The sequence below is a fragment of the Pithys albifrons genome, chromosome 4 (genome assembly GCF_047495875.1).
Source record: "Pithys albifrons albifrons isolate INPA30051 chromosome 4, PitAlb_v1, whole genome shotgun sequence".
NCBI lineage: Eukaryota > Metazoa > Chordata > Aves > Passeriformes > Thamnophilidae > Pithys > Pithys albifrons.
Genome location: NC_092461.1, coordinates 338,853 through 351,236, shown reverse-complemented (window position 1 = coordinate 351,236; position 12,384 = coordinate 338,853). Strand labels below are relative to the sequence as shown.

Below are 12,384 nucleotides of genomic sequence, written 5' to 3'. Positions count from 1 at the left end.
AACTGCTATATGAATAGATAATCGCCTGCTTGTGATTTCTAATCCAAAAGGGAACAAAAAGCAAAGGCAGTTAAAAATCCCCTCCTGGAGCTGTTGAACAGGCCTTCTTAGAGCAGCTTGAGAAGGTCGGGAAGATGCCCTCAGCCTTCAGGGCCAGCATGTTCCCAAGTGTCCCTGTACCACCGAGGAGCTCAGCTCTGGCTCTCTGGTACACCTGTGGGGTGTGAGTGCTGCTGGGCCATGTGCAGGTGTAAAACAGGAAGCCCTTTCCATTCAAGAACTGGTAAATAAAGCTGCACGTCCCTGTGGTGCCACTGCCTGGGCAGTGGGAATGAGCCCCAGCTGATGCACCTGTCTGAGCAGTATCAGTGCCCACACAACCTCTGGGGGCATGAGTTCAGTCTAGGTGAGCCACGGGTTTGGAGAGGATGGTGGCAAAACACACTATATGTATATCAATGCCTGGTCTCTCCAGGAGGTACCGTGTGTGTGACCTGCGCTCAGTGACGTGGCTTTGCACTGTCCCTGCCCAGGCTCAGCAGCTCTGCAGTCCTGCCCAGCACTCTGCAGAGCAGGGGTGCTGGGGGAGCGAAAGGAGAGGGGCTTTAGCACATGTTTGGGGCCCAGGAATGCAAACACAGTCCCTGAGACAGGATCTGCTGCTGTGTTTTCCTGAGATACCCACCTCTGATTCACACCTTCCAGTCACCCCCAGCTGGTGACAGGCTGTTCAGAACAGCTTTGCTGATGGGCTGCTTTAAGAATTCCTTTACCTGTTGTGGGTTTTCTGAAGTTTTGTTTGTTTTCAATTAAAAAGTTGTCTTATAAAAATAGAGGGGGAAAAACCCCTGTCCAGACAAGAAAAATCTTCCTTTAATGGCAGATTTATCCCATCTTTCACATTTTCATTGCACACAAGGTTGTATTATACCCTCAGTGGTTTTGCTGACAGTAGCACGACCTCGTTGTTTGTGATGACTGTAATTCAGCTGCTTGGTGAAAGCACTGCTTGACAACACTTTACCACCACAGTAAGACAAGATAATAAGCATTAAAACACTCTTGTGACAAATCTTGTGCTACTCCTCTCTATCTTCACCTACAGAAGAGCTGCCTGCTGGTACAGAGCAGATGGGCATTTCCCTTGGATTCATGACCACCAATTCTCTCCAAGCCATTCCTCAGTACCCTTTAGCTTCTACCTGGAACACTGCAGTACTAGTTGGGGAGCTGCAGTAATTGCTAAAAACACACTGTGTAAACAAGTGAGATGATAGAAAATGCAGCCCCACAGAGATCCTGCCTACTGATAGAAAATTCTCTTGCTTGCTTGTGTTCCTTCTTCTCAGCATACAGACATTCAATAAGATAAGCTGCTTAGTCAAAGGTCAAAATTTAACTTTTTCCCATCCTTTTTCATTTTTCAGGCCAAATATTTTATTGGCTCTAGCACACTGAAAAGAGAAGGAAAAAAGGGACAATATAACCTGACTAAACTAAACTAAAGGCTATTTCTCTCATTTTTAAATAACTGAAATTTTCCAGCACTTTCAGTTTTGCTTTGTAATATATTAATCAGGCTAATTCACTTATTTTAGTAGTATCTCAACTCCCACTGCTTCTGTGGCAGAGGCAACCAGGACTGACTTGTCCCTGGAGCAGGGCAGGAGGAATCTGGCACTGACTTTCAGACCTTACAGTCTCCCTGAAAGCAGTATTGGTGCCCACCTGCAGAGCCCAGCCCCGCAATCCCCACGTGCTTGCTTTGAACAAACACGTGTGTGCACACACACATTTGCAGCCCTCTGCAGGGTTTCTTTCAGGGCTTCCCTTAATTTCGAGTTACAGCAATTGTGTCCTATGTCAGTGTATTTCTCATCAGCCCCCTCAGCGTGCACAGAGTGCAGGGTCGGTGGCACAGCAGAGCCAGCCTGCCCAGGTGCTGCAGATGAAAGGGCAGAGCAGAATGCAGCTCCTGAAAAAGGAAATGTGCTGCTGCTCCTGCCATGCCTCTGCAAAGGCTGTGTCTGTCAGAGGGCTGGGCTGGGCTGGGACAGTCAGGGCCACCTGCTCTTTAAATGATAAGGAGAAATAAATGAATTCAATATGACAGCTCGTTAATCCATTACCTGGTGGCCACTGCACTGAGGCCTGATCCCAATTCACAGACATTCATGGGTAGTTGCCTGAAGCCTCATTTAGTAATATCTGTGCAATCTGTGAGTGAATCCAGCCTGGAGTCATATATAATAATCATAATGGGATTAACTGACAGGTATTAGCTCTCACCTTCTCACAAGCCAAGGGAAGGTTTTTCCCATTATTCTTTCCAATATGGTAACTAATACTAAATTTAATGTGTGGCAGAAAAGTAATACTTTTTCCTCATTCTAGGAATTGGAGCACATAATTTGGTTCAAATAGACAGCTCCTTGGTATTTATAGATTACATTTAATTGAAAGCACTAGAACTAGGGGTGAGAGCCAAACTTGTTCCAGCCCAACCATTTTTTAATATTGTTTGTATTGTTAACTACAAGGTGGTTTATGGACAGATGACATTTTTCTACAGGTACCTGCACTTATTTTACATCCATTTGCCATCACAACTTTTCTGGCCATATTCCAAGGCCTTAACTTACTGCACGGGACCTGCACATTTAAGTTATAATGTGTATGACTCCACCAGAGAAAGATCCCTGGTTCTGACCAAATCACTGCAAACACCCGACTGTCAAAGCTGATCCTTGGAGAGCGAGGCCTCCCTTCTGGCCATGCTGTGCTCAGCACAGGCAGGGCAGTGTCCCTGCCCACACCCCTGGCAGTGCCCAGGGAGCCTTCTGGCCACGCTGTGCCCAGCACGGGCAGGGCAGTGTCCCTGCCAGTGCCCAGGGGAGCCTTCTGGCCACGCTGTGCCCAGCACGGGCAGGGCAGTGTCCCTGCCCACACCCCTGGCAGTGCCCAGGGAGCCTTCTGGCCACGCTGTGCCCAGCACGGGCAGGGCAGTGTCCCTGCCCACACCCCTGGCAGTGCCCAGGGAGCCTTCTGGCCATGCTGTGCTCAGCACCGGCAGGGCAGTGTCCCTGCCCACACCCCTGGCAGTGCCCAGGGAGCCTTCTGGCCACGCTGTGCCCAGCACGGGCAGGGCAGTGTCCCTGCCCACACCCCTGGCAGTGCCCAGGGAGCCTTCTGGCCACGCTGTGCCCAGCACGGGCAGGGCAGTGTCCCTGCCCACACCCCTGGCAGTGCCCAGGGAGCCTTCTGGCCATGCTGTGCTCAGCACCGGCAGGGCAGTGTCCCTGCCCACACCCCTGGCAGTGCCCAGGGAGCCTTCTGGCCACGCTGTGCCCAGCACGGGCAGGGCAGTGTCCCTGCCCACACCCCTGGCAGTGCCCAGGGAGCCTTCTGGCCATGCTGTGCTCAGCACCGGCAGGGCAGTGTCCCTGCCCACACCCCTGGCAGTGCCCAGGGAGCCTTCTGGCCATGCTGTGCCCAGCACGGGCAGGGCAGTGTCCCTGCCCACACCCCTGGCAGTGCCCAGGGAGCCTTCTGGCCACGCTGTGTCCAGCACGGGCAGGGCAGTGTCCCTGCCAGCCCCCCTGGCAGTGCCTGTCTGTGTGACTGCACCCTCCCCTCTGGGTGCCCATTCCTGCTGCCTGCATGCCTGGCTTTGGGTAAGGGCTCATCACTCCCTGCCCTCTCCACAGAGGCTCCAGTCAGGGAACATGGAGGAACCAGTTCACAAACACACAGAGAATCCCAGAATTGTTTAAGTTAATTGAGCCCAATTATGAACCCAGCACTGCTCAGTGCACCACTGAAACAGGTCCCTGTCTACACATCTTCTGGGTATCTCCAGGGATGGTGATTCAACCACGTCCCTGGGCAGCCTGTTCCAGCTCCCTCAGCCTCTCCCCATGGCACCTGTGCTCCAGAGCCTGCACCAGCTCACTGTCCTTGAGAAGCTGTGTCTGAACCACCCAGAGCCTCTGTGCTCATTACAGTGTTCTCGGTCTCATGACACTGAAATTCCTGCCCTAGGGAACTGCCAGCACCTTTGAATTTCAAACATTTGCCATGTTACATTGCTGCTCTGAATCACATGCTTTTACATACCCATAATGTTAAATATATTATAAGAAAGGCAGAAATATAGGTCACATATAATGGAACCAAATAAACTTGTTTTGGAGGCTGTATCATGAAATCACATCTTTTAGATAAATACTTTTAAAATGCAGCAACTTCAGCACAAATCATGAAAAATTGAGCCCTTCTGGGTCATAAAATGGGTACCAATAAACAGTTTGTTGTTGTGCTTTTTCTCTCCAAACCTGAATAATCTGAAATGTCCTTCTGATTGAAAGTGTGAGTCACAAAGACTTCCTACCACTGCGAACACTGTCAAGAACAGGTCAGATTGACCCCATGTGATTCAGTGTTGTGAGGGGTTTAAAAGCAAAAGAATAAAAGGTACAATTACGAGATGCCTGGAGCTCATTTTGCATTGCTAAGTTGTTATGTCTCTGTTTCTGCTGCTTATGCCTGCTGTGTGAGAATAACAGGGTTGTTTCATGAGTGTTTACATGCAAAGTGCCTTTAAAACCCTCTCCGCTCTTCTCAGTGCCAAAACTGAGATAAACATTTACCTTTTTTTACAAATCAGAAAAATAAGGAATCAACCCCCTGCCTCTCCCCCACCATGTGACAGCCCTTAGGAGGGGGCACAGAACTTCCTCAGGCAGAGACTGCCTGGGAAAATGGCCTTGGAATGGCCCAAGGAGGCTCCCAACCCATTTCACTCTGGTCACACACCAGCAGGACCTGCCTCGTGTGGGCAGGAGCAGTTCTGGCACCAGCAAGAAGGGCAGCCAAGGTCTGTAGTGTGTAAGCTGGAATTGCTGATGGCACGGCAGTCTGGCACCAGGAAAATCCCCCTTGGAAATGGATTTGACCTGTGCCTGCTTTTCTCCCATCCTCCCATTGGACTGTGTGCTGATGGCAAAAGGAGACACCACAACAAGGGGAGAAAGCCCAAGAATTGGCTTTCCCTTCCATCTCACTGTGTGAGAGAACGAAGGTCCCTGAGAAGCCCACGGATGACGGGGAGCCCAGGGACACCCTTGCTCTGGGAGGCACCCTGCTAACTGCCCAGTTCATAATCAGCTGTTCTGCTGGGCTGCAGCCTCCCTCGGCCCAGCCTGGGCTGCCTGTCCCCAGCAGGCAGCAGCAATGGCCTCAACTGGGACTAGAAGTGCAATATTCAGGAATTTTATGGAATACATCATTTTATCCCATTGGCCAAGGGCCAGGACAGGACAGCTTCCAGCAGAAAAGGACACATGAGCTGTCACTGATGGATCTTCTGATGAAGGAAATGATGAGAAGCATTCTCAGAGTGGCCCCCATGTGAGGTGTGTACCACCCAGTCTCCACAGCACACACTTTAAACCTGCTGTCTTTGCACTTAACTCGGGCTAAAATGTACAAGCATGGGGCTTTCATTTGCAAATGTTCCCTGAGGTGAACAAAGGGGGAAGAAAGTAAAACAAATTATTCACTTGCAGGTGCCACTTTTTCCTACTGTAATATTCATGTCAATCAGTTTTTTTCTTGTCAGCTTCACCCAGTCCCACCAGGTAATGTGCTGTAAACTAGAAGAGTCTGATTTGAGCACCCAGGGCTTGTTCTGTGATTATCCAAACCCTATTAAGTGCCGAAGGAACAGGTTTCACTGCTCTAATGTCCATGTGCATGCTTGGGGCACACATTTGGAACTGTCCCCGTTGTATGAGCTCTGGCATTGCTCAGGATACAGCCAGAGGTGGCTGTTTAACATTCAGCAGCCTGTATGTCTACACTGCACTGAGTAACTGACCATTAACAGACTTTGGCCATTTCCATACTGTCCAAACATGACATAAGGGTTCGAGGAGATGAAATATGTTTTTAGCCACACAGTCCACTTGAACAGCTATAGCATAAAATCCTAAGGCCAGTCTGAATTGCTCACTCCCTTAATAATTTCACTGATGCTGCATTCTGCAAAAACAAACCAAAGGGTCTCAAAACTAACTGTGCAGTCTCTAGCTTATCTGGGTTTTCTCAGTTCTTTCCACTCCCGTTTATCCCTGCCACTGCTATCTGCTGTTGCACTGAGGAGCTCAGAGAACCACTCTGTGAGGATACCCCTGAGGAGCTGGAGCAGCCATCATCTTGTTAATTACTTTTCCCTTTTCTCCTCTTTCATTTCATGCCCTTTCACAGCAGGGCTGAAGCAGAGAGGTAAAGGTTCAAGAGAAGGGAAGCACTGCTGGGAAAGAAGATGCCACAATAGCCTGAGTGTATGGAAGCAAGTAGGGAGGGAGTAGTTCCCACCAGGGTCTCTGTTGCTGTGGAGCCCATGCAGGAGCTGTGCAGCAGTTCAGTATGTTACATGCACCTGGAACGATGGATGCAGCACGTGTGGGCACACACATGTGTATTTTACAGGGGTATTTCCTGGCCTCATGTGTGTGCTGGCTTTGGCATTGACAGCAAAGCACATAATGGAGACTAGAGAAAGAATTTACATTGCTCTCAGTCTGAGTAATGGACTTGGGTTTGTGGGACCTACATGGGAGTAGTAGAAGGGAACATAGATGCAGTAAAAGAGATGATTTCAGTTTGGTTTCCACTGCAAAAATGCTTGGTACTTGAGGAGGAGTCTTAATGATATATCAGTGGTTTTTGTTTCCCTGTTTAACTGTTTGAAATTATTACTACACAGCTCAGAATTGCCAATAGTGTAGCTGTGCAGGCACAAAGCTGAAGCTCCTCAGTGTGTCCCACAGCCAAGCAAACAACTACAGCAATCGAGGGTCACACCATCAGAGCTCTGTGCCTAAAAATAAAGTGTAGTGTGTCCTATGTTGTGCTGAAAAATCTACACCTGGGATCAGTTGAGAGGCAAGTCACATGCTTGAGGTAAAATGGCATTTTAAAATTTGACATTCGTCAAAATGTTTCCATCAATTAGACTCGTGAGCCATGCCTGCCATTTCTAACATCACTGTTAAAGTCAGTCACACTGAGATCAAAGCCTGAGTCTGCTCCAGCTCCAGTGAGGCCAAGATTTCATTTCTTCATGTCAGCATCCTTGAACATCTACACCCCCAGCTCAGTTGTGTGAGTTATCGTGGCAGTCCCAGTGCATTTTCAAGCACTGGATCTGAAGGTTGCTCTGTCCTGAGGTAAATCAGTGTGTCTGTCATCTCTAGAAAAGAGGCAAAAGCCTCTGACACCTTGGAACATCCCTGTGGATGTGCCTTGTGCTGTCACACTGATGCTTCTCCTTCCTTTGAGAATGACAGCAGAGCAGTAAGGAACTCAGTAGAGGGAAGTCAATGTGCATACATATATTCCTTGTGCCACACCTGAAAGGCTGAGGGCGTTCACTGAGGATTGCACATTGTCTGGATCTCTACACCTCACGTTTGCACTGGTAGTTCAACCTAAGTGCTTTAGACTTATTCCACATTTTCTCATTAAAAAGACATTTTCAAGGCTCCAGCAGTGCTGAGTGCAGGGGGACGGTCCCTGCCCCCCTGGCCATACTATTCCCAACACAGGCCAGGATGCCACTGGCTTGCCTGGCCCCCTGGGAATGTGAGATGGTCACCACAGACATGACAGGCACACTCACAAACAGGACAACAACATACATAACTTCTGTGTGATGCAGCAATAACTGCAACATTCAGCACCTCCCCCCACAACGACCACACTTGCAATTGCAGTGACCTGTTTTGTTGCACAGTAGTGACAGTGCTGCTGACTCTCAGACCTGACTTGGGACAGAGCCAGCAAGGGCCAGCACCTCAGGCACACCCAGATAAGGCATTGCTGAAAAGAAAAGCAGCATTTCCTTTGAAAATCAAGTGCTGTTCCATTATTTCCCACAGTACTGCCAATGGCCCTCTGGACAAGATGGGAAGATTCCACACAAGACACGGTACAATTTTGATGGTCCATGATGAGGAAAGAAGGACTGGGATAAAAGAGGAATAGATGCAGAAGAAGAATGGTTAGAAACCTAACCCACTTGGCTTGTTTTGTCCTAGCAAAGTGAGAACTAAGAGAAGACATACAATGGTGGCACAAAAATACATAAATACAGACAGCTGAATGAATTCAGAGCTGAAGTTGGAAACAAAAATCCCATCCAAGAATTATGTTCCAGAGCAGAATATTATTACCACAAATATGGGCAAAACCTGTAACTTGCATTACATGAAATCTGCTCTTTCCATGGGAATGCCTCGCTTCCCACACAATGTGTACATCTCACCAGCAGGGACACAGTGAGAGGATTCACTTGGGGACGTGACCACTGCAGACAGAGGATCCGCTTTGTTCAGTGCAGGGACAAACTGAACTGTCACTAGAACACCTCTATAAAGGGGCTGCATTCCATGGCCTCATGTTTTGGTTTTTATATGTTCTCTTAGTTGAAACGCAGACAGTGGTGTCCTTATGGATCTCCATTTTGTAAGCAAAGTCATAGTATTAAGCAATCACTTTTGCAGTGAAAATGTGAATATTCCATGTCATTTCCCATGTTCAAACTACAATAGCTCTGTAACTTTGTCACAATTAAGTACTGTTGTAAATACAAAAATAAATTTTGAGTTAATCCTGCCCTGTGGTGCAATACTCACAAATGTAAGTTCTACAGACATATAACATGAGAGATTAAAAGCCCTTCAAAATGTCAAAAGTAGAAGCACTCACCAATCAATGCTCCGTATTTCTGCTCTTCTTTCCTGAAGGAGATCCGCCGGTCCCGTTGATACATGATGAGAAGTCGTGTATGTGTTATGTACAGAGATACGTGCACACTATTAAATATTCAAGTGCTGCACACACATCCGTATGAATTGGGCAAGTTTTCACTGGGGGAGCAAGACAGAAAATGCAATCTTAGTCAAATAACATTCTGTGGGGTACGTGTTGGAGTTTGCAGAGCCATCCCTGAGGAGAGTTGACCAACAGGCCCCACACCCTGCCCAGCACTGGCGCTGAGGCACACAGAGCTGTCCCTGAGGGAGTTAATGGCCCCTGACCCACAGCCCCACAGAGCCATCCCTGAGGGAGTTAATGGCCCCTGACCCACAGCCCCACAGAGCCGTCCCTAAGGGTGTTAATGGCCCCTGACCCACAGCCCCACAGAGCCGTCCCTGAGGGAGTTAATGGCCCCAACCCACAGCCCCACAGAGCCGTCCCTGAGGGAGTTAATGGCCCCAACCCACAGCCCCACACCCTGCCCAGCGCTGGGGCCGAGGCACACAGAGCCGTCCCTGAGGGAGTTAATGGCCCCTGACCCACAGCCCCACAGAGCCGTCCCTGAGGGAGTTAATGGCCCCTGACCCACAGCCCCACAGAGCCGTCCCTGAGGGAGTTAATGGCCCCTGACCCACAGCCCCACAGAGCCGTCCCTGAGGGAGTTAATGGCCCCTGACCCACAGCCCCACAGAGCCGTCCCTGAGGGAGTTAATGGCCCCTGACCCACAGCCCCACAAGCCCTCCCTGAGGGAGTTAATGGCCCCGACCCACAGCCCCACAGAGCCGTCCCTGAGGGAGTTAATGGCCCCTGACCCACAGCCCCACAAGCCCTCCCTGAGGGAGTTAATGGCCCCTGACCCACAGCCCCACAGAGCCGTCCCTGAGGGAGTTAATGGCCCCTGACCCACAGCCCCACAGAGCCATTCCGAGGGAGTTAATGGCCCCGACCCCCACACCCTGCCCAGCGCTAGGGCCGAGGCACACAGAGCCGTCCCCGAGGGAGTTAATGGCCCCGACCCACAGCCCCACACCCTGCCCAAAGCCAAGGACAAGGCCCACAGAGCCGTCCCTGAGGGAGTTAATGGCCCCTGACCCACAGCCCCACAAAGCCATTCCGAGGGAGTTAATGGCCCCGACCCCCACACCCTGCCCAGCGCTAGGGCCGAGGCACACAGAGCCGTCCCCGAGGGAGTTAATGGCCCCGACCCACAGCCCCACACCCTGCCCAAAGCCAAGGACAAGGCCCACAGAGCTGTCCCTGAGGGAGTTAATGGCCCCTGACCCACAGCCCCACACCCCGCCCAGTACCAGGGCCGAGGCACACAGAGCTGTCCCTGAGGTTGCTGATGGCCACTGACCAACAGCCCCACACGTGCTGGGGCCGAGGCACAAAATGCCATTTCTGAGGGGCACTCGGGGTTTTATGGGGCACTGAGGGGAAGGTTCCAGAACCGGGACGGGATTGGCTGAGCGCGTCACCAGGGCAACAGGCAGCCAATGGGGCAATGGCGGGCACACTGACCAATGAGGGCACAGGCTCGGGGCAAGGGCGGGAAAGTGTCTGAGGGGAGAGACAAGATGGAGGACGAGAGACAAGATGGAGGACAGAGCGGGAAGGCCGTGAGGGAATGGACACACAGAGCTGTGCCCACCCCGTGCCATGGACACTGTGAGCTGAGCTGCCACAGCAGCAGTTGGGGCTGAGGGCTCTGATTGCTGCACTGCACATGGCCCTCACAGCACTGCCCCAGGCCTGGGGGGCTCACGCTGCTCTCCCACAGAACTCTGCCCTTACCATGGCCCTCACAGCCCCCTGGGCAGCACTGCCCCAGGCCCGGGGGGCTCGCACAGCTCTCCCACAGAACTCTGCCCTTACCATGGCCCTCACAGCCCCCTGGGCAGCACTGCCCCAGGCCCGGGGGGCTCACGCTGCTCTCCCACAGAACTCTGCCCTCACAGCACTGCCCCAGGCCTGGGGGGCTCACGCTGCTCTCCCACAGAACTCTGCCCTCACAGCACTGCCCCAGGCCTGGGGGGCTCATGCTGCTCTCCCACAGAACTCTGCCCTCACAGCACTGCCCCAGGCCCGGGGGGCTTGCACAGCTCTCCCACAGAACTCTGCCCTCACAGCACTGCCCCAGGCCCGGGGGGCTCACTGTCCCACTGACGTGTCCCACTGTCCATGACACAGAGCAGCCAATCCCTCTGGCACTGCCTGTGTCCCACCTCCACCTGCACCTGCCCCTCCTCCAGCTCCCAGTATCCCAGACAGAATCACCTGCTGGTGTGGAACTGGTGTCCAAAGGCAGTCACTCTCCTGCATTAGGTCAGGTGTCAGTTTAGGAGGACAGAGGCAAAAGTCGTCAGTGTGAGTCACTCACAGTGTCCTGCGTGCTGGTCCCTTGTCAGCCTCCCACTCTGTGCAGTTCTCTGCAGGGGGGTGTCTTTGCATTAAATATTTAACCACAATTGATTGTACTCTATATTAAGGCAAAACATAAAGTTAACCTCCATAATTTTCAGTAAACATATTTGCATTTTGTGCAGATTTTATATGGGTGCTTGAACACACCCACACCCCCTGAAATTGCAAACAAAACCTGTAGTTTGGACATCACTAATATTTACAGAAATGGAGGACACAAACCCAGTCAGGCTACAGTTATTTGTAAACAGAGACGTAACAAATGTGCACGGGAAGGGATATGGCTGGATGTTCAAATAAAGCTTTTTAACTACCTGATTTTAGAGCCTCTGAGTCCTAATTGCAGCAAGTTGGATCTGGGGGCTTTCTGGTTTGTTGGTTTGTTTGTCTTTAATGCAATTTCTTACTGTTGAAAATCAGAGCAGTGGCTCCTCCATGGGAATTCTCCCTGCCTTGAGGAGGTCCCTGCAGCGTGAGGGTATCCCGGGACCGTCGGTGAGCAGCTCTCACACCCACGCCAGGCCTGGGCAAGCCACGGAGCCCAGACCAGGAGATACCCAGCAATGCTCCTGCCCTGCTGGCCCAAAGGTGGGCAGACAGGTGTGCCCAAGGAGGGCACAGCAGTGGAACCAGCTCCAGCTGGGCAGAGGCTGAGAGAACAATGGGCAGGGTGGCAGCCAAAGGCAGCGAGCCAGGGACACCCAGGGGCACACACTGCCAGAGGTGCTGCAGCAGGGGCTGGCACTGGGGTGGCACTGGGGTGGCACGGGGGGTGGCACACACTGCCAGAGGTGCTGCAGCAGGGGCTGGCACTGGGGTGGCACTGGGGTGGCACGGGGGGTGGCACACACTGCCAGAGGTGCTGCAGCAGGGGCTGGCACGGGGGTGGCACTGGGGTGGCACGGGGGGTGGCACACACTGCCAGAGGTGCTGCAGCAGGGGCTGGCACGGGGGGTGGCACTGGGGTGGCACGGAGGGTGGCACAGGGGGTGGTACAGAGAGTGGCACAGAGGGTGGCACAGAAGGTGGCACAGGGGGTGGTACAGAGAGTGGCACAGAAGGTGGCACAGGGGGTGGTACAGAGGGTGGCACAGAGGGTGGCACAGAAGGTGGCACAGAGAGTGGCACAGGGATGG

The 12,384-nt window shown here is 52.0% G+C and overlaps 1 long non-coding RNA gene across 1 annotated transcript in view; it reads right to left on the bottom strand.

Moving 5' to 3' along the window:
* LOC139671016 (uncharacterized) overlaps positions 1-8,918 on the bottom strand; it is a 51,182-nt gene extending 42,264 nt beyond the window's left edge. The window contains exon 1 of the long non-coding RNA XR_011697646.1: positions 8,773-8,918. This is a non-coding gene — a long non-coding RNA (uncharacterized lncRNA). The remainder of the gene's footprint in view (positions 1-8,772) is intronic.
* Positions 8,919-12,384: the final 3,466 nt, after the last annotated feature.